This window comes from Hyperolius riggenbachi, chromosome 8, assembly GCF_040937935.1.
Source record: "Hyperolius riggenbachi isolate aHypRig1 chromosome 8, aHypRig1.pri, whole genome shotgun sequence".
Taxonomy (NCBI): Eukaryota; Metazoa; Chordata; class Amphibia; order Anura; family Hyperoliidae; genus Hyperolius; species Hyperolius riggenbachi.
In genome coordinates this window covers 62,477,028-62,500,022 of record NC_090653.1, presented here as the reverse complement: position 1 = coordinate 62,500,022, position 22,995 = coordinate 62,477,028, and the positions used below count along the sequence as shown (strand labels likewise).

Genomic DNA, 22,995 nt, shown 5'->3' with positions numbered 1-22,995 from the left:
AGAAAACAGGACTGTATTCAGGCCAGAGCGAAGCACTTTTTCATATATAACAACTGAAGTTTTTTTTTTAACTCTTCCTGTACTAGAAACAATGTAAGACTCTTTATTTTATTTTTATTTATTTTTTTTGCTACCAGGTAGCAGCAGAGCGTAAACTGGACTCTCCTGTAGTGACACTCTTTCCTCCTTACAAATCAACACAATCCCTGTTAGCATAGCATCTCTGTTTCCTGCCAGCATAAGTGAACTGACATCACATGCCTGTGGATCACAGAGTGGCGGTGATGCAGTTATGGGAGGAGCCATGGAGACCAGAGAGGAGGAGGGAGAAGAGAAGTCAGACCGGCACCATCCGTAGTATTAGTAGGTGAGTAGCCTCCATGGAGGCATCCATCAGGTCCGACTCTGTAAGGACCGCTGTCATTGGTTATGAGTATGTCTCATTACTATTGGTGTTCCCAAGCTGTTACATGCTATATAAATCTGGTGTATGTTTGTTACATTGTTATTGATATTCAGCCAAGCTTGAAAAAGGAGTTGATACTTCGAAACGTCGCTATTATGGCTGTCTTGCACTAAAGAATATTAAAAGAGCATTGAATACTACAGATGGTGCCGGTCTGACTTCTCTTCTAGCTGCAATACTCTGGGGTGCTGCCAGAGTGGACCGAGGCACATCTATTTTACTACTAAGGAGTTGAGCTTCACCATACTTCAATTCAGAGATAGAGTTGGGCCGAACCTCCGATTTTAGGTTCGCGAACCGGGTTCGCGAACTTCCACGGAAGGTTCGGTTCGCGTTAAAGTTCGCGAACCGCAATAGACTTCAATGGGGATGCGAACTTTGAAAAAAAAAATAATTATGCTGACCACAAAAGTGATGGAAAAGATGTTTCAAGGGGTCTAACACCTGGAGGGGGGCATGGCGGAGTGGGATATACGCCAAAAGTCCCCAGGAAAAATCTGGATTTGACGCAAAGCAGCGTTTTAAGGACAGAAATCATATTGAATGCTAAATGACAGGCCTAAAGTGCTTTAAAACATCTTGCATGTGTATACATCAATCAGGTAGTGTAATTAAGGTACTGCTTCACACTGACACACCAAACTGTTCACTGAACAGAACAGGTATGCAGTGGCGGGTTCACTAAACAGGTATACAGTGGCGGGTCCACTGAACAGAACAGGTATGCAGTGGCGGGTCCACTGAACAGAACAGGTATGCAGTGGTGGGTTCACAGAACAGGTATGCAGTGGTGGGTTCACAGAACAGGTATGCAGTGGCAGGATCACTGAACAGGTATGCAGTGGTGGGTGGGTTCACAGAACAGGTATGCAGTGGCAGGATCACTGAACAGGTATGCAGTGGTGGGTGTGTTCACAGAACAGGTATGCAGTGGTGGGTTCACAGAACAGGTATGCAGTGGCAGGATCACTGAACAGGTATGCAGTGGTGGGTGGGTTCACAGAACAGGTATGCAGTGGCAGGATCACTGAACAGGTATGCAGTGGTGGGTGGGTTCACAGAACAGGTATGCAGTGGCAGGATCACTGAACAGGTATGCAGTCGTGGGTGGGTTCACAGAACAGGTATGCAGTGGCAGGATCACAGAACAGGTATGCAGTGGTGGGTTCACAGAACAGGTATGCAGTGGCAGGATCACTGAACAGGTATGCAGTGGTGGGTGGGTTCACAGAACAGGTATGCAGTGGCAGGATCACTGAACAGATATGCAGTGGTGGGTGGGTTCACAGAACAGGTATGCAGTGGTGGGTTCACAGAACAGGTATGCAGTGGCAGGATCACTGAACAGGTATGCAGTGGTGGGTGGGTTCACAGAACAGGTATGCAGTGGCAGGATCACTGAACAGGTATGCAGTGGTGGGTGGGTTCACAGAACAGGTATGCAGTGGCAGGATCACTGAACAGGTATGCAGTGGTGGGTGGGTTCACAGAACAGGTATGCAGTGGTGGGTGGGTTCACAGAACAGGTATGCAGTGGTGGGTTCACAGAACAGGTATGCAGTGGCAGGATCACTGAACAGGTATGCAGTGGTGGGTGGGTTCACAGAACAGGTATGCAGTGGCAGGATCACAGAACAGGTATGCAGTGGTGGGTTCACAGAACAGGTATGCAGTGGCAGGATCACTGAACAGGTATGCAGTGGTGGGTGGGTTCACAGAACAGGTATGCAGTGGCAGGATCACTGAACAGGTATGCAGCCAGGAAAAGCTAAGCCTAACTAATCTTTCCCTATGAGAGACAGACAGCAGCTCGCCCTACTCTCTCTAATGCAGGCACACGAGTGGCCGTAATGGCCGCCGCTGCCTGCCTTATATAAGGGGGGTGGGGCTCCAGGGGCTAGTGTAGCCTAATTGGCTACACTGGGCCTGCTGACTGTGATGTAGAGGGTCAAAGTTCATAGTGCATTGTGGGGCGAACCGAACTTCCGGAAACGTTCGCCTGCGGGAGGCGAACGCGAACCACCGAAGTTCGCCGGGAACCGTTCGCCGGCGAACCGTTCGGCCCATCTCTATTCAGAGAGGAGGAGGGAGGAATGTGCTGGCAGGAAAGGAGAGTTAATTACTTTTGCTCTCAGCTCTGCATTAGGACCCCCCATACCACCCCCCTTTCATGCCCAATCTTTTTTTTTTAAATATATGTTTTTAAAATATGTACATTTAAATATTGATATTTATTTTAACTTGTAGGGATTAGCATTTTCCCTAGCAAAGAAAATGTAAAAAGCAGCAGCGATCGCTGCAGCCATAGCCTGGAGCACAAGGCTCCGTAGTAAGGGTTGGTAATCGCACAGTGAATTCCCAGCGTGCCGGTGCAGGTCACGTGCACTTGCCCAGGGCCATGCTTCTGGCTTCTTTATAGTCATGAAGCTGCAATCTGGATTTGGGTTTACACTGCACACCACGGCATTCATCATGAATAATCCCCACAGTGTTTACACAGCCAGGCCAAGCTGTGAGTTGGGACTGCCACATGTAGCAGCAGAACTGGACAGTGATATCTCCTCAAAACAATATGTGTGGAACTGTGCTTGTGAAATGAAATCCCCCTAAAATAGGTGTAAAACCGGCCTAAAACACAGGTTTTATGGAGGAGGGGGTAGGTCTTCTGCCAGTCACTATTATAGGGTTATTTCTGCTATATCAAGACTCTCCTTTCACAATTAAAACTCCTATATTGTAAACAGGCCCAGATTTACATCACTTGAGCCTATAAGCACAGATTTCCTGGCACCGTAGACTTCACCCTTCATGAACCTACAAACCCCCGGCTAAATTCGACTTGAAATTATGTGAAAATTACGTGAAAGTATGCAAAATTACGATTCTTTCTTACATTTACATAGAAAATTATGATTTTTCCCAAAATGCTGCATTAAGATTTTGCAGTGTAAGGCCTCTTGCACACTGCATGCATTTCAGATTCCGATTCCGCTTTTTAATCTGTTTTTACATCCGATTCCGATTTTTAATCTTAACTGCATGCTGCGTTTTTTGATCCGTTTTTCTGTTGAATGTATTCAAAGAAAATCGGAAACGGAATCGGAATCGGAAACGGAATCGGAATCGGAAAACGGATTTGCAGTGTGCAGGGAGCCTAATTGCGAATTACAATGCAAAATTATGATTATGCAAAACTCTTGCTCATCATTGCGAACCGCCCTGCAAGTGTTCTGGCTGGCCCAGCTGTCACTTCTCCCTTACTTCCCTTGCCCGCCATAGGTAGCTACAGGTGTCCAGTAGTACTAGGAGGTCAGACGTACACTTAGTATTACCGTATTTTTTGGACTATAAGATGCACTTTTTCTCTCCCAAAAGTGGGGAGACAAAGTCCCTGCCTTTTATAGTCCAAATACAGGGAGTCCCCGACCTACAATCGCCCGCCGATACAAACTGCTGACCCACCGCAATGTCGGGGATTCCCTGCATTCACTGTGTGTCCTTCTCTCCCCTGTAGGAAGTAATCAGTGGCAGCCGCTATGACTCACCTCATCCTGAGTGCCTGTGGTGATCAGCTGCTGTGCCCTCTGTGTTGCTGCTCTTTTCTGTGTCCCCGATGTCCTCCATGCTCCCACTTTGCTATTAGAAATTAGTGGCAGTAGCCGTATCACTTACCACATCCAGTGAGCCTGTGGTGATCGGCTGCTTCTGTCTCTCTCCCTCCTTCTCCTTTGTTCCAGCACTTCCTGATTGCATAATTTATAGATGCGACCAGCTGCTAGGGGGAAGGAGTGAGAGAGCCAGAAGCAGACAGATAGACAGTCAGCAAATCCAGGGTGGAAGGAGGCACAGCAAATGCTCCACATGTGACCACTTCGTCAGGAGCCTCCACGTGGACCACATCACGCGTGGAGCATTTGCTGTGCCTCCTTTCACCCTGGATTTGCTGACTGCCTCTATCTGTTATACCCGGGACCCTGTCCAGGACTATGTATTTATCACCTATATATATATCTGAAGTGTATGAGCATATTTTTCTACCTCTCTTATATATTATGCACTTATCTTTATGCACTTTCTGGGCTTTAGCAATACTAATTTTCATTAGTACCTTCTTTATTGCGATTTGATCACACCTGGACCCGGGTCCCAATTAGTCCAATCTGGGTTCAATTGCAACCCAGGTGGCTAACATTTGCAGTACTTAGGGTTATATATATTATGGAAGTGAGGCACAATGGATATTTATGAATTTTTCCGCATAGATTGTGTTGTGGAATGTTTTTGGTTTTAATTGGTTTTAGATTGTTGTTAAGTATTCAATAAACTTTATCTCTTTATATGATTACATGGTGGTGCAGCGTGTTCATACCAGGAACTCTGTTCTTGTTTTGTGATTCTATAGTGGTTTATCCATCCTGGTGCTTGCACACCAGACACAATTCAGGAGTGTGAATCTTTATAATCAAAATATGGCATAGCGGGTATTAATTAGCAGGTAGGTTAAGGTTGAAGAGGTGGTTAAGTGTAATAGGCACCACCTGGGAAGTTAAGGGTTAGGCATCGGTAGACGGAGGGTTAAGAGTTAGGCATTGGTGGAGGGGGGTCTTAGGGTTAGGCATCAGTAGAGTGGGGTCTTAGGGTTAGGCATAGATAGAGGGAAGTCTTAGGGTTAGGCAAGGGTAGAGGGGTGGTATTAGGGTTGGGTAAAAGAAGGTCTTGGGGTAAGCCATCGGTAGAAAGGAGGTCTTAGAGTTTTGCATCAATAGAGGAAGATCTTAGGGATTGACATCAGTAGAGGGAGGTGTTAGGGTTAGGCACTGGTAGAGGGAGGTGTTAGGATTTGGCATCAGTAGAGGGAGATCTTATGGTTAGGCATCGGTAGAGGGAGGGTTCTATGTGAGATAGGGTTAGGTTGAGAAACAGTCAAATATCAGTGAAGATTACCAATATTTTACTATTGAAATTAAGTAGAAGAATCTATATATATAATAGGCTACGTGCCTCAACCTTCAAGCAAGAAGAAGTAGCGCCCAGCCCCCAGGGCCGGTCCAAGCAAGCAGAAGAAGTAGCGACCTGCCCCCAGGGGCGGTCCTAGACTTGCCGTTGAGCTGGAGGGGGTCCGCCGAGCTGGAGGGGGTAGCGGGCAGGAAGGGGGTATTGGGCACAGCGGCAGGGAGGTGGGTCGGACCCCCCTCCACCCTCACCTGGGTCCCTCATCTGCGCTCCCCCTCTAGCTTAAAGTTCAGCAGCAGACGCCGCTATTAGTAAGAGGCAGTTGGCGGGGATGTCTCACCTCTTCCGCGTTCCAGCGTGCGTTCCACTATCGTCACTTTCTGCAATGCCGTCCACTTACAATACAGTGGGCGGCACTGCAGGAAGTAACCACGGTGGAACGCACGCTAGAACGCTGAAGAGGTGAGTCATCCCCGCCCGCTGCCTCTTACTAATAGCGGCGGCTGCTGCTGAACTTCAGCTAGAGGGGGAGCACAGGTGGGGGCCCAGGTGAGGGAGGGGGGTCCGACACCCCTCCCCGCCGCTATGCCCAATACCCTCTTCCTGCCTGCTACCCCCCCTTATGCGGCGTATGCTACGCTGCGGGTCGGCTAGTATCTGTAATTTCACGAACATTCTACTAGCGACAACCCCCAAGCCCTTTTTTCCAGGTACCTTTTTTACATGAATGCCCAGTATATGTTGAAGAAATTACATTTTTGAATTGAAGTAATGAAAGTTCTCTGGGCTGCTGTGTGTAAAAATAAGTTTTACAGCCGTATATGTGCTGTCATATGCTGTCACTCAGGGGCGGAACTACATGGTGCCCCCCAGCCATAATTTCTTCTCCAGCTTCACCGTCGACATTTTTCATTATTGATTCAGTGCATGGAGACAAAAGTACACAAAGCTGGAAAATATACTTTTGTTTCAAAATCAAATATTGTCACCGACAGCATAATTCAAGCGTTGCGATAAACAAGACAAACATCTGAATACAGTTTATGGTTTTCATCCAGTTTTTCTTCTACTTCCCTTCAAAATTTATAGTAAATAAACTAACACTTGGTAGAAGCAAATACTGCCTGCGCAGGGTCTAATTTGAAGATGCTGTGTTAGGTAGCATCTGTGTACACTTGGCACTTTGAACAGATACACTTGATCCATTCTGGGAATTGAAACGCACAATCCTGACATGCATGATCTTTTCAGACATAGCAAATGTTGCGGATGTCAACGGAATCTATGCAAGCCTACGGGAACAAACAGCCTCCGTTCTCTCACTAGGCCATTTTCTACATCCATTCCTGCTTTATCTTTCTTCTACTTTGTCTTCTGTCATCTCGGGTCTGCCGTCTGCCACCATTGCTGCCACCACCGCTCGAATTAAAACCCCCGGCAGAAACTAGAGGTTCCAACTGAATTGCAACATATCAATGCAAATCCTCTCTCCACCATATGCTGTATATTTCAGTCACATGATCTCATCAGTGGCGTAACTAGAATTCATGAGGCCCCCCCAGCAAAACTCTGATCGACTCCTACAATGCTCACACCCCTTCCCTTGCCTCCCCTTGGTAACCTTCACGGCCTTGATGTCTGTCTCACAAGGATCATAAAGCAAGTGTGGCCATCATGTTCTTCCCACCCATAACGTGTCGCCACAAAAACACACAACCTTAAGTATAGCCCGTTGTATGAGAAGAAGGAAGTTTTACAAGTTGGGCCCCCTAAAGCTCTGCCCCCCTACCCTGCAGGGGCAGCTCCCCACTAGTTACGCTCCTGGATCTCCGATTCCATGAGCATAAAGGGGTATGGCCTGTGGCTCCTCCTCACATTTCTCAATCAGGCACACATATAAGAGGGGGTGGGGCGGCATCTGCCTTTATACTGGCGTCAGCGGCAGGCAAGTTTCATATGTGCCACCTGCTGCAAAGAAGAAAACAAGCTGCTTTTTTGTGTCAGTTGCTGTTAAATTAATATGTAGATTTAGAGATTCAGAGACAATCCTTATAATGGTCTCAAATTCTTGCACAGCACACAATGAAAGTCTTTATTCCACATAAAGTTGCCGAAGAAATTCACCGCTCTGTGTTCTGTGTTTGCCAGATCAAAATTCTAATTAGTTCTTCTCAGCAGCTGTGAATTGACTGCAGGAGCTCTGCTGAGGCAGCTCTAGCCATATGGTACACACAGTAGCTTAACCCTTTGCAGGGGCGTAACTAGACTTAATAAGCCCCCCCTGTAAAAATAATAGCATGGGGCCCCTTGGTCCCCAATCTCCATGTGATCGGGAGCTGGCAAATGGCAGCAAAGAATATTTTGCTGTGAAGCAGCCTCTGGAAGCAGGAAAAATTACACATGCTCTTGCACACGTTTTTCGTGAGTGAATTGGTAGGTCTTTGCTAATTGGCTGTACTTGCGGTCTGGAAGAGGGAGGTGGAGGGGGTACAAAGCCTCTGGGCCCCCCTGCAATGGCAGGGATGATTGCTACGCCCATGACCCTTTCAATACTCTCTACAGTGTGAAAGCAAGTTAGTTTTAAAAGCTAATGGGAATCCGATTTTTTTTTTATAAACAAAAACATGTCTTTGTTACAAATTAAAAACTTTGGCCTCAATTCACTAAGATCATGCTGGAGATAATAAGGCAAGAGAAAACTTACCTCACACAGTGAGAGAGTTATCTTATCTCTTCATTCCTTACGTTACCTCTCCTGTAGTTAATTTACCTCCTCTGTAGTTATTTTCACATGCAGTTAATGAACAGCCTGTCTTTAACTCTGGAGTTATTTTAAGGATTAAAGAGTTAACTTAAAGACAGAAGAGTTAACTTTAGGTTTGCCTGAGGTAAAATGTTTCCTGAATACTACATGCCTTATCACCATGGTAACAACTCTAGAAGAGTTATTAAAGACAGGAGATAAGCTTAGTGAATTGAGGCCATAGTCTCTTACTAGTCTTTTCGCCACTCCCTGGCCCCTGGGTCCGGTAATTCAGCCCCATAAACGACTCCCCCGCTTTCCAAGATAGCTGCTGACCTTTTCTTTATCCTCCGGGCCAGCAGCCTTTTCCTGTGTGCAACGCAGCGCTTGTAGCTGCGCGAGATTTGGCTCTACGAGAGGAAAGTAGTGTGCAGCGCGGCCACGTGCTCGGGCACGCGTGCGTGTACTGTAGAGTGCGCATGTGCACGTGTCACAGCATTGTGCAGAGAACTGAATGGCCAGCTGCAGTGCACATTATGATTAGAGTTCTAATCATACCAGCTTCCCGGTATGATGTCTCATCTCCCCAACGCACTGCCTGTGTAGTGCAGCGTCTCAATTTGCGTCTCTCGTGTCTCCAAGAAGCCGAGCGAGCAGGAAGACGTCACTGTGCGCACTCTGTGAGGGAGACCACAGAGCCGCACATTCATGTGAACGTGGACAGGAGGGGCGGGGAAAGGGGAGGAGAACACCAGACGGAGAAGTGACAGAGCAAGGGAAAGAAGCTCTGCCTCCTCCGAACCATCAGTTTTTCGACCGAAACAATCAAAATCAATAAAAGCTGTTTTTGGCACAATTCTGCAGCAAGAGAAGGGCTAAGTGGACAAATTAGAAGAGGAAAATAAAAAGCTAAAAGGTCCTCTATTGGAATGAAATTTTTTAAACCGGTTCCCATTCACTTTAAGTTTTCCATAAATTATAATGAAGCAGTGTTTTTTTTTTTTCTATAAAAGGTATCGTGCTGTGGCTAAACTTTTAGAGCTGAAAGGAACTCCTGAGTTTAGTTCACCTGGAGGTAGAGTTTAAAAGACTTTTGTCACTGCACACATTTTCTTCATTCTGTTTAAAGTTGTTAAAGCAAACCTATGTCTCCAAACTTATGAGCTTAATAAGCTATTTGTTTTCTTATTTGTGGTCTGTAGATATTGCATACCTCCCAACTTTTGAAGACGAGAAAGAGGAACACTTAAGCCATGCCCCCTGTGCGGCCTTAAAGAGAACCCGAGGTGGGATTTAATAAAGTTAGTAGGGCACAGAGGCTGGTTGTGCACACTATCACCAGCCTCTGTTGCCGTATTGTGTGCCCCCAGGACCCCCCTGCACTCTGCTGTCCCCTGTAATAAAAACCGCCATGCTAGCAACACACAGCGCGTCGCCAGCAGGCTGTTTACCTATGTGGTGCCTGTCACCGCCGCTCCCCCGCCTCCTCTATATTGGCGCTCCCCGCCCGTTCCCTTCCCTCCCGCTGATTGGAGGTAAGGGAAGCTGGGCAGGGAGCGACAATATAGAGGAGGCGGGGGAGCGGCGGTGACAGACACTCACAGGTAAACAGCCTGCTGGCGACACGCCGTGTGTCGCTAGCACGGCGGTTTTTATTACAGGGGACAGCAGAGCTCAGGGGGGTCCTGGGGGCACACAATACGGCAACAGAGGCTGGTGATAGTTTGCACAACCAGCCCTACTAACTCTATTAAATCCCACCTCGGGTTCTCTTTAAGCCAGACTCCTGCTTCCTGGTGATTAAAGCCTCGTTTTGCCGCGGGGCGGGATGGCGGCGTTTCAGCTAACCCATTAATGCTTAACAGGACTGGCTAAAAAAAGGGTCATTTTCGGAGGCTTCAGTCTCTCTTTAAATAATTTTACATGGTTTAGGTTCCCTTTAAAGAGGAACTGTAGTAAAAATAACATCATGAATAAAATTGCTTATTGTTTACAATAGTAATTCATAGATTATTTAGTCAGTGTTTGCCCATTGTAAAATCTTTTCTCTCCCTGATTTACATTCTGTGTGTGATATTGGGGGGCCCATCACAGTATTGGCAAGAGGGGAGCAATGATTTTTGTTACACCCCTGGAAGCAAGAGAGCCCAATAGAATGTGTTTGGGCCGTTGGATGTCCAAGGACAATCAGGAGATTACCCAGGCAAAGCCTCCCCACCGACGTGCCACCAAGCTCTCCCCTCATGCTTCCTGCCACCCCTCCAGGTCCTTGCGGCTGCGGGCCCCCTGTGACGTAGGGCTCGGGCGGGCCCCATAGCGGCGCTATGGTTGCTATTGCGATTGCTACACCCCTGGCAGGCATGACCCATGTAAAGACACAACAAAACTTCACGCAGAGCGTGTTCTGGCCAAGATTGTAGTCTGAAAATCTTCTCTCACTCATATATACTTCAAGATGGCCTTTCTTCTTCATATTCTTATAGTACAAATGCTATTAGAGAACTGTGGAGTATTGTTATAGCGATCTCTTGTAAAAATCTTAGCTTAGGGAGAAGTTGATCGTCTCTCTGCAACATTCTCTGAATCACCGACTTAAAACAAGTACGTGGATCAGTTGTTCTGACTTCGCTGCTTGTTCTAAGTCAGTGACTCAGAAACTGATGACGCTAAAAGGTCATGATGACATCCCAGCAATTAGCACTGTTTAAAAGGGAAGAAAGTGTTGGCAATATCCATATTTGTCTCTGTACAGGCTACTTTTAAAGTTAACCTGTGCCCAAATCCTGTGCGATATAAAGTCAACAGCAGAAAATGTTATACAAATTGCCATCTTATGATCATTCCATTTCTGACTTTATTATAATATTTTGTTACTGTAATACTTAATTTTTTATGTGCATGGAGTGAGGCATGGACTGAATGTAAATTGTCCCCTCCCCTTCCTGCCTTATTAAAGAGAAACTGTAACCAAGCATTTACTTTCATCCCAATCAGTATCTAATACCCCCATTCCCAAGAGAAATCTATTCCTTTTCTCAAATAGGTCTTTAGGGGGTCAGTGTGACTGATATTGTGGTGAAACCCCTCCCACAGTGTGACGTCATCACCATGGTCCTGACAGTTTGCTGTCTGTGAACCTTGTTGCATTGTGGGAAATAACAGGTTTTTCCAACTGCCAAGCAAGCAAAATCTCCCTCTGTGCATAGAACTGTCTGTATAGATCACCTGGCAGATCTAAAGATGTCACCACCTGTGATACATTTCAGAATGTAAATCTGGGAGAGGAACAATTTTACAATAGGCAAACACTGACTAAATAATCTATGAATTAATATTGTTAACAGTAAGAAATTTTATTAATTGTTATTTTCACAACAGTTCCTCTTTAAGCTGCTCCCATTGGTCAACTGGCATAATCTCTAGTCATGTGATATCATTGATAAGATTAGTTGATCTCAGTCTTCATTTAAAATAGATCAGCTTTTCATGTGAGAGATAAAACTGTATCTCAAGAACTCATGTAAGGGAAGTATTTTGCTTGTTGTCCACAGAAACCAGTCATATTTTTTGATGCAGTTGCAAATCAGTACTGTAGCATAATAGTTGGAAGTAGGGAAAATGTGTCAGGGGAACCAGCAGTCATTCTCACATACACTGAGGAAGGAAAATGCAGGGCACAGAGTCACAGACTTCCTGTTCCCCCACAAGAAGATGAAAACCTAAATTACAATATCTACAATGCATCAACTAGTATATATTATATCTATTTACTATTAGCATGAAATCCCTCTTGTCTCTTGTATGTACAGTATATCTATAATGTCCAGTGTCCTCAGGGAATAGGTGGAGACAAAAGATGAAGACGGACTCCCTCAGTGATGAATGATGCGCAATATGGACGTTAATCAAGTTTATAGCTAAACGTACAGCAAAGTACCCTCACTTCTGTGGGTCCTAACCATTTAGGACCCTCTGGCTTTAATCACTTCCATAGGCAAACACGGGGGGGATTACAGCTGCCCAGAATCCCCCTCAGACCAGGGTCATGTCTGGGGACAAGCACAGGTTGAGACACCAGCATATCTGCAGGCATCCTGCAGCTCTCAGCGTCTTGCTGCCGCTTGAACTATGCCCTGTCCCGCCCCCTTTCTTTCCCTGCTACAGTTGACCTTGGATGTAGCAGCAGTGTGTGCACAGAGCATAAAGCAGCTCTGGGGAACCTAACAGAGTCAGGTATGAGCACAGCCCTTTGCCCTGTGGTGTGAATGCTTCACTTTCCCCTTCATTACCAATATCGGCTGTCCTCATTATTATCTGTATCTAAACTGTTCCTGATCGATTCCCGTTGTCGGGAGCAGTTGGACATTTAGGAAATAATTGTCAGATCCTGTCAGTCGGATGGGACATTGCATTATGTGTACCCAGCATGATGTCCTACCATATTATTATACTGTATTGTGAGTGGCTGAGGGAGACCTTTCACGAATCCCCTAGGTTTGCTCCCGACTTGCCACCCTTGTGATATTAGAGCACAGGTCATAAAAGTCCTCAATCGGTAATGCCCACTCTCAGCAGGTCTGCCATCAGGGGTGTCTCTGTACTTTTATCTGTAAACGTGATTAAAGTCGATATTGCATATTATTCAACACTGAGGAAGTACCTGTCTTCCTTTTTCGCCTCTACATATGCTCTGAGGACACTGGAGCTAATCGATATCCATACAAGAGACAAGAAGGGATAGCCTGAGAACAGTCGATGGATATATAAGATATACTGGTTGATGCACTAGCATGACAGACTGCATCTGTTGGCTTAACTACTGGCCCAAGAGATCCTATATTGACTTTGCATCAGGGCCCCAGGTTCTCAATCCAGCAATCACCTTTTTTTTGGTTTGAGGAAATCTAGTGTAGCTTCTTAAGGGAGAACACAGTAAATCAATCACCCATGGTCAGCTCCATCCCGACTAGGCAACAGCCAAACAAAATTTAAATCATTAACCTAATCTCTGTTGACACTGCCAAGGAGTAGATAATGAATAGATTAAAAAGATTTGATGAAAAAACATTATAGAACAAAAAAGGGGGTGAAATTGAATGAAAAGACTCAATTGCTAGTGAGTTTGAAGCACAGAGTTTGACACTTTAATTGGTTGCGGTAATAGGAGCTCTCCGGAATATTTATGTTTTTTCATTTATTTGACTTACAAGGTTGTGTGAGTTCAGCAAAGATCAATTTCACTTACTTCCAAAGGATTACACTAAGTCAGTAGAATGGAAGGTAACAGATTATCAAGCCCTTAAAAAGAAAATCTCATTCGGACTAAAAACAGATGCTGATTAAATATGGATTCTTTACAATAGCATCTTACTGGCTTGTCCAACCTATGGTCCAAGTGCCATAACCAGGTCCATAATCTATTCATTTGTGGTCCTCCTAATGTCTAAGGCTTGGTTGTACCTGGGTAGTAGTGATGATCACAACCTGCTAATTAAGATTGCGCAGCATTTTGCGTAAATGTTTGCAATTACCGCTATATATAATAACAATTTTAACATTCAACTGATTCGGTGTAATCCATTCGTAATTTTGCATAATTTTCACCTATTTTTGCGTAATTTCACGCCAAGTTTGGTGGTTAATAGTACATGCTATCGTCCTCAAAATTGCTACACATGTTAAAGTGGATCCGAGGTGAACTTTTACACATTGCATAATTGTGTTCCTTTCCTATTGTTTATAGGGCATTTCTCAAGCCAAATACTTTTTTGTTTTTGTTTTTGTTTTAATACTCTAATTCCCTATAAACTTAAAAAGCCACGCCCACAGGTTTTCAGAGAGCCAAGGCAGTAGCAAGAGCTTATGGGAGCTCAGTCTGGGCAGGAGGAGGGGGAGGTGTTACTAGCCATTGATTTCAGAGGCAGAGGGGGAGGAGGGAGGAGGAGAGGGGATTAGGTTGATGGCTCAAGATACAGATAAGCCTGCCCCTGTGTAATGTTTACAAACAACATGGCCGCTGTCATTGTATCAAAGAAATCAATAATCATATTCTATTAAAACTGTTTGCAGCTAGATTTGCTGTGTAAACAATCTAAACTTTACATAAGATATATAGACAAGTTACTTGTTATAGTTAGTTTTTCATCTCGGATCCGCTTTAAGGAGAAGGGTGGAAACAAGGTAAAAAGATTCCTTTGCATTTCTAAAAATCAATTTTCTCAAAAACTGCAAGGACTTTTTGACAATTTTTTTTTGCCTGGTTCCCATTATTCCCCTTAACATATTTAGGAATTTTGCGGGCTATGCTATTAACTGTTAAAGTTGGGGTGAAATTATGCAAAAATTACACAGACATGACGGTTCCTGATTATGTTTTCAAACAAAAATAATTACGGTTTTACATCGTAATTGCGAATTACAATGCAAAATTATGATTATGCCAAATTTGTGCTCATCACTAGTGAGTAGCTAACTAAACCCGGATCATATACTTCCTTCAATGATGCTCTCTGCTTGAGTTTACTGTCACATGAGTTGTCATTGGGGACAGTATAAACAGCAGTGCTATTTGAGGTGAACTGGGGAAAGTATGGAGTTTTTAAGTTTGGTACAGTTGTTTAGTACAGTTTCTGTTCTTCTTCTGGCAAGCGATCAGTGTCCCTCTAACTTGTTATAACATTCCATAGTAACAACTATGGGAGTAGCGTATTCCCTATATAATGGCATAGCCATAGCCAGCACTCCTCTTCAGAAAACGTTTATCGGTTCACATCCAATGTTTCAAGCACACAAAAAAATCCCTTTATCAGGGAATGCAGTACAAATTAAGCCATGGGCCCTAGGCGCACAAATGAAAAGATAGTAAGGTAAGACATTGACTCCCTAAGCACTGTTTACTATTTTAATTAAAACAAAGTTTCAGTTATCATTCTTAAGGTGGCCACTAACAAAACAATTTGCCGAACGATCTTTTATGAACGATTCTTCGCATGAGTGATCCGAAATGATCGTTTGGGACCGCTAATGGCCAAAAGTCTCCTAGACCAATCCGATCAGATTAATGAAATCGATCAGAATTTCAGTTTGATCCCGTCAATCTGATCAGATTAATTAGGAGATTTATGTTCATTAGTAGTCCCAAATGATCATTTACGTTTGTTCAAATGCAGAATCATTCTTAAAAGATTGTTCGGCAAATTGTATCGTTAGTGGCCACCTTTAAGCCTGGTACAGAATTAATTTGCATTGGCCAATGATGGATCCATTTTACCACCTCCATGTACTATGGGCTAACAGATGTTTTTAATTTTTTCTTCTAGTGCTTTTCATTCTGAATTGCACTGGCACATGTCAACTCTATGATCTTCCATGCTTCACTTTAAATGTTTTTACACACAGGAAATGCCCGGGAATGCTTTCAAATGTTTTTTTATGTATTATTATTATTTTTTAGGATTCATATAGCGCCAACATATTACGCAGCGCTGTACAATAAATATAATTACAGACAATAACAGGGGTGACAGCAAAATACAGGTAATAGTCAATAAATACAACAATACAGGTAATAAGCAATAAGATACACAACACAATGCAGATAGTAATACAATGGCACTGGAGTGGTAGTGGTAAAAATACAAGTTCCATAAATCTGGGTAAAGTGCACACAGTTAAATATGATACACAAGGGAAGAGGTCCCTGCCAAAGGCTTACAATCTAGAGGGAGGGGTTGGTGACACAAAAAGAGGGGGTTCATCAAGAAGTTATTGGCAGTGTTGAGTTGAATTAGACCTCCTTGAAGAAGTAAGTTTTGACTGTTTTTTTGAAGGTGGGAGCAAGCCTGATGGGCAGTGGGAGAGAGTTCCACAGGATGGGGGCAGTTCTAGTGAAGTCCTGTAGTCATGCATGGGAGTGCGAGATGTGTGGGGTGGTTAGGAGGAAGTTTTTGGAGAAGCGAAGTGGGCTGCCAGGTGTATATCTGCTGATCAGGTCAGAAATGTACGTTGAGCAGGACTTGTGTATAGATTTGTATGCCAAACATAGGATCTTGAAGCTGATTCTGAAGCGAATTGGAAGCCAGTGGAGGGATTTGCGTAGGGGAGTTCATGATGGATTGTAGTGGGGGCGATGCGGTTTTGAGGAAGTCCTGACAGGAGGGAGTTGCAGTAGTCCAGGCGAGAGATGATGAGGGCATGGACAAGGAGTTTGGCAGTGTCTGGGGTCAGGAAAGGCCGGATCTTGGAGATGTTGCGTAAATGGAAATTGCAGGCCTTTGCTACGGTTTGGATGTGAGGGGTGAAGGAGAGGGCTGAGTCGAGGGTGACACCCAGGCAACGGGCTTGTGTGGTTGGACGAATGATTGTGCCATTGACAGTGACGTAGAGGTCTGTGGGGGGGGTGAAACAACACTGGGCGGGAAGATTAGGAGTTCATTCTTATCCAGGTTTAACTTTAGGAACCTGGCAGACATCCAGGATGAGATAGCCGAGAGGCAGGAGGATACCTTCTCCATGGTGGTGGTGGTGAGGTCAGTGGTATGGAGGTAAATCTGGGTATCATCTGCATATAGGTGATAGTTGAAACCTACAGAGGAGATGCGTTTTCCCATGGAGGCGGTGTAAATTGAGAATAGTAGGGGACCAAGAACAGAGCCTTGGGGGACCCCAACCGAAACGGGGATGGAGGATGAGAACCATTGAAAGAGGTCTTAAAGGAGCGATTTGAGAGGTAGGAGGAGAACCATGCTAGGGCAAGGTCTTGGATACCCACAGATTGCAGGGATTGAAGAAGCAGGGAATGGTCAACAGTGTCGAATGCTGATGAGAGGTCTAGGAGAAGGATAGTGTATTAGTGTATCTAAAAGTAGTTACTGAATTTTAGTTTTGGGATAGTGATGAACGAAAATGCCAATATTTGTTTTCACATTAATTTTTGTGAAAATAATGTTACAATCGATTTTCAAGTGAAAACGCCATTGAAAATAAGTTTGGGTTTTCTTGTGCTTTTGCGCTTTTCAGAATTTTTCACACGAAAAAATATTGATTTTTTTTTTTTGTTTTGCAGTTTTATGGTATTTTTTTTGCTGTAAAATATCCTTTTCAGCGTTTTCGGTGTAAAATATTGATTATTTACACAAAATGTTTTATTTGAACTAGAAAATAGCATTGTTGATGCAAAAATGACTTTGACTAAAATTCGCAAGAAACACTGATCTCTTGTTATCCTACACAAGCTCCGATTTATTTAAACTGAAAGTGGCAGCTAATGATTGAAAGGTTATTACAGTAAGTATAATAAGGTGGAGATGAAATAAAGTCTTTCTGAGGAGAATGATCAATGTTTACCGTATATTAAATGATCTAAAAGTACATATATTTTTAATAACATATATATGTTATGGAAATGAAGCTAACGCAGGAATCCATTGTTTAGGTCACCCCTGGTCTCTCGGTATTACGCTGAGGCTCACATCTCGCTCACAGAGTGATCGCGGCAGGCAAAAGGCGAACGCACTCATCTGGAGGAGACACGTGGAGAAACACATGTGAGTTTTATACTATTTTTAGTAGTGATGATCGTAATGTGCAGATTACGGTTATCCAAAATTTTGCATACATTTTTGCACTTACGGCCATTCGGAATTACAATTGGACATTCAACTGATTTTGTGTAAGCCATTCGTAATTTTGCTTAATTTTTGCTCAATTGCTTGGTGACTTTAACCTCCTTAGCGGTAACCCCGTGCTAGACACGGGGTAAGCCGCCGGAGGGTGCCGCTCAGGCCCTGCTGGGCCGATTTAAATAATTTTTTTTTGCTGGACGCAGCTAGCACTTTGCTAGCTGCGCCAGCACCCCGATCGCCGCCGCGCCCGATCGCCGCTATCCGGTGCGGCGCGCGGGCCCCCCCCCAGACCCCGTGCGCTGCCTGGCCAATCAGTGCCAGGCAGCGCCGAGGGGTGGCCCGGGACTCCCAATGACGTCCCGACGTCAGTGACGCCGGTGACGTCATCCCGCCCCGTCGCCATGGCGATGGGGGAAGCCCTCCAGGAAATCCCGTTCTTTGAACGGGATTTCCTGATCGGAGATCGGTGAAGGCGATCGAAGAGGGCGGGGGATGCCGCTGAGCAGCGGCTATCATGTAGCGAGCCCTCGGCTCGCTACATGATTTAAAAAAAATAAAATAAAAAAAAACTGCTGCGCTTCCCCCTGGCGGTATTTTTCATACCGCCAAGGGGGTTAAGGGTTAACAAAAGTCACCAAGTGCTATCGTCACCACAATTGCTATCTATAATTAAGGGAAAGGGTAGGAACAAGGCAAAACCATTTTTTAAAAAGTTTTTGAGAAAATCAATTTAAAAAATGCAAAGGTTTAAAAACCATTTTTCCTTAGCATTTTTAAAATTGATTTTCTTAAACACTACACAGTCTTTTTGAAAAAAGATTTTTTTGATTTTTTTTTTTGCCTTATTCCCACTATTCCTCTTAAAGGGAATCTTAATTGACACACAAAAAAAAGAGTTTAAATTACCTGGGGCTCCTACCGGCCCCCTGCAGACGTCCTGTGCCTGCGTTACGATGCACCAATCCTCCGGTCCCCCGCCAGAGCTTAGTTTCGTTTTTAACGACTAACCAGTTGGCGGGCCACTGTGCCTGTGCGGCCCTGGCTGCGTGTGGCCTCACTGACATCACCGTCCCCATCCGGCGCATGCACAGTATTAGAAATCCTGGTTATGTTTCCTGATTACGTTTACAAACAAGATTATGATTTTACCTGAAATTCTGCATTATAATTTCACATCGAATTTTGAATTACAATGTAAAATTTACAATTATGCAAAATTTGTGCTCATCACTTTTATTGATTAATGGAGACCTGCCAACAGTCTGTTCATTGTTTTATGAGGTATCCCTATTTTTGCACAGCCTTTACTGTGGCCTTTGCCTGTCTATTGAATTATGCACTAGTGGGTGAGTTGTTAACCCTGAGAATCACCGATCCTGATAGCTTTTTCAACTGGATGTATTATTTAATACCGGAAGGGAAGGTTAAGGTTAGGTCAAGTGAGGTCATGTACAGGATTTTCATTACAGTAGATCAGTTAGTGTTAGCCCCCCAAAAATGGGCATACAGCTGGTGAAAACAACATTGCCAAGCTGCCATGCAGCCAAAGCCTCGTTCTGGCAATGAATCTTCCTGTGCCGAATCTCCACTTACTTAACAGTTGGGCACTTTGATTACTGAACTATCAGATGGCGGGTCTAGATGTGTGCCTGGAGATGGGCTTTAGTGCATCTGCTTTGTAATAACCGCAGATGTAGCCGCGACTCCTCTGAACTGCTGCAGCCTGTGATATTCGGTACGGCGTCGTGTTTTTTGGAGTGGGGAGGAAATTCCTCCCTTCTCCTCTGGGAACATCATGTGATACATTTTTGGCAGGATGTCGCACTGCTTAATAAACCAGATGTTACTTATTTACACCTCATCTAGTGTATTTTGTCCAACCTATTTCGGCTAATAGACTCTTTGTCGCGAGGGATTGAATAATGAAACCACAATTAGAAGCAAATATTGCAATTCTGAACGTTGATCATTAATACAGACAGAATTTTGGAGCTGGGATTTTAGGGTGTGTACCGACTCATGTATAAGCCTTTAAAGAGACTATGAAGCCACTTAAAAAATGGATTTTTACCTTTTATTTATGTAAGGCATGTTTTCCCCTGTTAAAACGCCGCCATCCTGCATCAGAACGAGGATTTTTTACCCCCCCCCCAAATCCCCTGTGCAAAATCCACAACTTTCTTGTTCGTGGATTTTGCTGCCCGGGAGGCAGAGCTTTCGGCTGCAGCTCTGCCTCCATGCACGTTAATCTGTGAAGGAAGACTGAGAGGGGCGGGGAGAGGCGGTAATCCGCGCTGATAAACGTGTTTAGAGGCAGAGCTGCAGCCAAAACCTCTGCCTCTCAGGGAAGCACTCCTTGCAATGTGCCCCAGGGGATTTGGGGGGTAAAAAACCCTAGCTCTGCCATGGGATAGTGGCATTTTAACAGGGGAAAACATGCCTCACATAAATAAAAGGTAAAAAGCCGTTTTTAAATTGGCTTCAAACTCTTTTTAAGCATGCAGCTGCATTTGCTGCACCCCAGTAAAGAACTACATGATTTTTTGTATCGCATTGGTTACTGGATAACAGTGTCACTTTACAGTGGATGATTGCTCCTAGTACCATGACTAAGAACCATTGTGAGTCTGACACATTTCAGTTATCTGCTGTATGTTTTTTACTTAGTTTAACAAAGGCTCCACCTTTTCTTTCATCTGCATCCCCATATGTCACATACCCTAACATATACCTTAGAGGAAATGTCAGGCAAAATTATCATATTCAAGCTCTACTTAGGGGCTTCCTCCAGCCTCTTGCAGCCGGCATGTCCCACGCCGCACCTCCACTTTCAGCCTTTGGCCCGGGGTCCCCGCCAGTGCAGAGGCCGACCACGCGAGGTCATCTTCTACTGCCACTGTCAATCGAGTCCACATTGTCCAGAGTGTACTGCGCAGGCGCAGTAGTTTGCCTGACATTTCCTTTAAAGGGAAGGTTCGGGTCCGTAAAAAAAAGAATAAAAATGCAAATCCGCTTACCTGGGGCTTCCTCCAGCCCGTGGCAGGCAGGATGTGCCCTCGGCGCCGCTCCGCAGACTCCCGGGGCTACATGATAGCCGCCGCTCAGCGTCATCCCCCTGCCCGCTTAAATCGCCTTCGGCGATCTCCGATCAGGAAATCCTGTTCAAAGAACGGGATTTCCTGGAGGGCTTCCCCCGTCGCCATGGCGACGGGGCGGGATGACGTCACCGACATTGTGCCGTCATTGGGAGTCCCGATCCACCCCTCAGCGCTGCCTGGCACTGATTGGCCAGGCAGCACACAGGGTCTGGGGGGGCGCGCGGCGGATAGCGGCGATCGAGCGTGGGGCGGCGGCGATCGGTGTGCTGACGCAGCTAGCAAAGTGCTAGCTGCGTGCAGCAAAAAAAAATTTAAGCAAATCGGCCCAGCAGGGCCTGAGAAAACCTCCTGCGCGGCTTTACCGCCAGGAAGGTTAACAAGTTACCAACATCTCTGATGAATGCAAAGTGCAGGGAGCCGAAGTCTGAGTCATCTGTGGAGAGAGCCGTCTGTGTGAGTCATTTGTGCAGGCAGGGAAAGTCTGTGCGAGTCATCTTTCTGAGTCATTTGTGCCAGTCATTTGTGCAGGCAGGGAAAGTCTGTGCGAGTCGTCTGTCTGAGTCATCTGTGTGAGTCATTTGGGCAGGCAGGGAAAGTCTGTGCGAGTCATCTATCTGAGTCATTTGTGCCAGTCACTTGTGCAGGCAGGAAAAGTCTGTGCGAGTCATCTATCTGAGTCATTTGTGCCAGTCACTTGTGCAGGCAGGAAAAGTCTGTGCGAGTCATCTGTCTGAATCATTTGTGGAGTCATTTGTGCAGGGCAAAAGAGAGAATCGCCACACTGCTCTATTCTACCGCTCAATGGGCTGCGGTAATTTACCGACCTTCAAAGGCAGCTGGGGAAATCTTTATGAATTAGCACACAGACCAGGAGAATACCGAGTGTGGTATTTTCCCAACAAGATTTTTTTTTATCGCACTGCTTTTTATGAAACAAGGCCATTGGCTGCTAAAAGATATAACACTGCTCTTCTTTACATCGGTAGTTTTTTCCTCCACATGCAGTTACCCATTCTTCCATGTGCAGCTGCCCCTTTGAGCAGCAGCAACCCAAGACACGGACCTCTGTGGCCCTTCCAAAAACCCAGCCCTAGCAATTAGTACCTTTCTCCCAATCCTGGACCACTGCAGCAAATCAGGCCTCGTCACTCTACTTGTCTCCTGGCCTATTCAAATAGCTGAGATCTACAAAAAGTTTGTGTAAAAGTCCAACTTTCCGATACTATTCTTGTGGAGTGTGAGATCCATTGACGCTTGTTGGAGTTCTCAGAGTCATTGGAGGCATTGATGGCAGCAATACAAAATGGGCAGGCATGCGAGGACTAGCAAGTGGGATTCATTGTTAGCAAATAGCTGCAGCAGAAGAGAGATTGGAAGCCAAGTGCGGCCGCAATAGAAAGGAAATCTCTCCTAATTGAAGATGAGCAGCCCTGTGATGTGGAGGTGGAGTTCAGGAACACCTTCTATAGAAAGTTTTTACAAACCTTGATTGCTGTCATTCGGAAGGGCAGGCCGGCTCCACTCTCAGCTCCGAGCTGTCTCCTCCAATCTAAAATGAATGGGAATTTCACCTACAATGGAAATATTAACTAGAATTGATGTGATAATGCTTACATGAATATTGTGAGTTTTATAATGAAGCCAGACAGAAGACCGGAGACTGGCAGGAAAATAAAAGAGAGGAGAATTAAAATCGCATGCAAGCAGACAGGATATAACCTATCTGCCGACGTTAGATTAAAGCCAACTTAAATCAAGAGCATAATAAAAAAAGCATTTCAAAAAATGACATAATCTGAGGCTACTCTTTGTGGACGGAGACAGAGATGCCCTGTATGGATTAAACGCTTTATTTTGAAAGGCGGGTAAAAGTATTGACTCCAGGTGCGTATCTGGGTAATGTAGCGTCTATGGCAAACACTGAAATGGTCCATGGTCCCCTAGATATTAGAATTCAGTAGTCATGTGCCTCCCAATTAAATAAATAGTCACATTATATATTTTAATAAATTATCTAAAATGTATTATTTTATATTTCTATGCTTCCATATAAAAGAATTAAGTACCAGTAGCCACATTTCTCCACACAGGGATGGTCATAGTCAGCCAACT

At 44.8% G+C, this 22,995-nt stretch overlaps 1 long non-coding RNA gene across 1 annotated transcript in view; it reads left to right on the top strand.

Moving 5' to 3' along the window:
• The first annotated feature begins 305 nt into the window (after nucleotides 1-305).
• The window catches only part of LOC137528179 (uncharacterized), a 37,722-nt gene continuing 15,032 nt past the window's right edge, over nucleotides 306-22,995 (top strand). Inside the window, exons 1-2 of the long non-coding RNA XR_011023311.1 lie at nucleotides 306-367; nucleotides 17,596-17,707. This is a non-coding gene — a long non-coding RNA (uncharacterized lncRNA). The remainder of the gene's footprint in view (nucleotides 368-17,595; nucleotides 17,708-22,995) is intronic.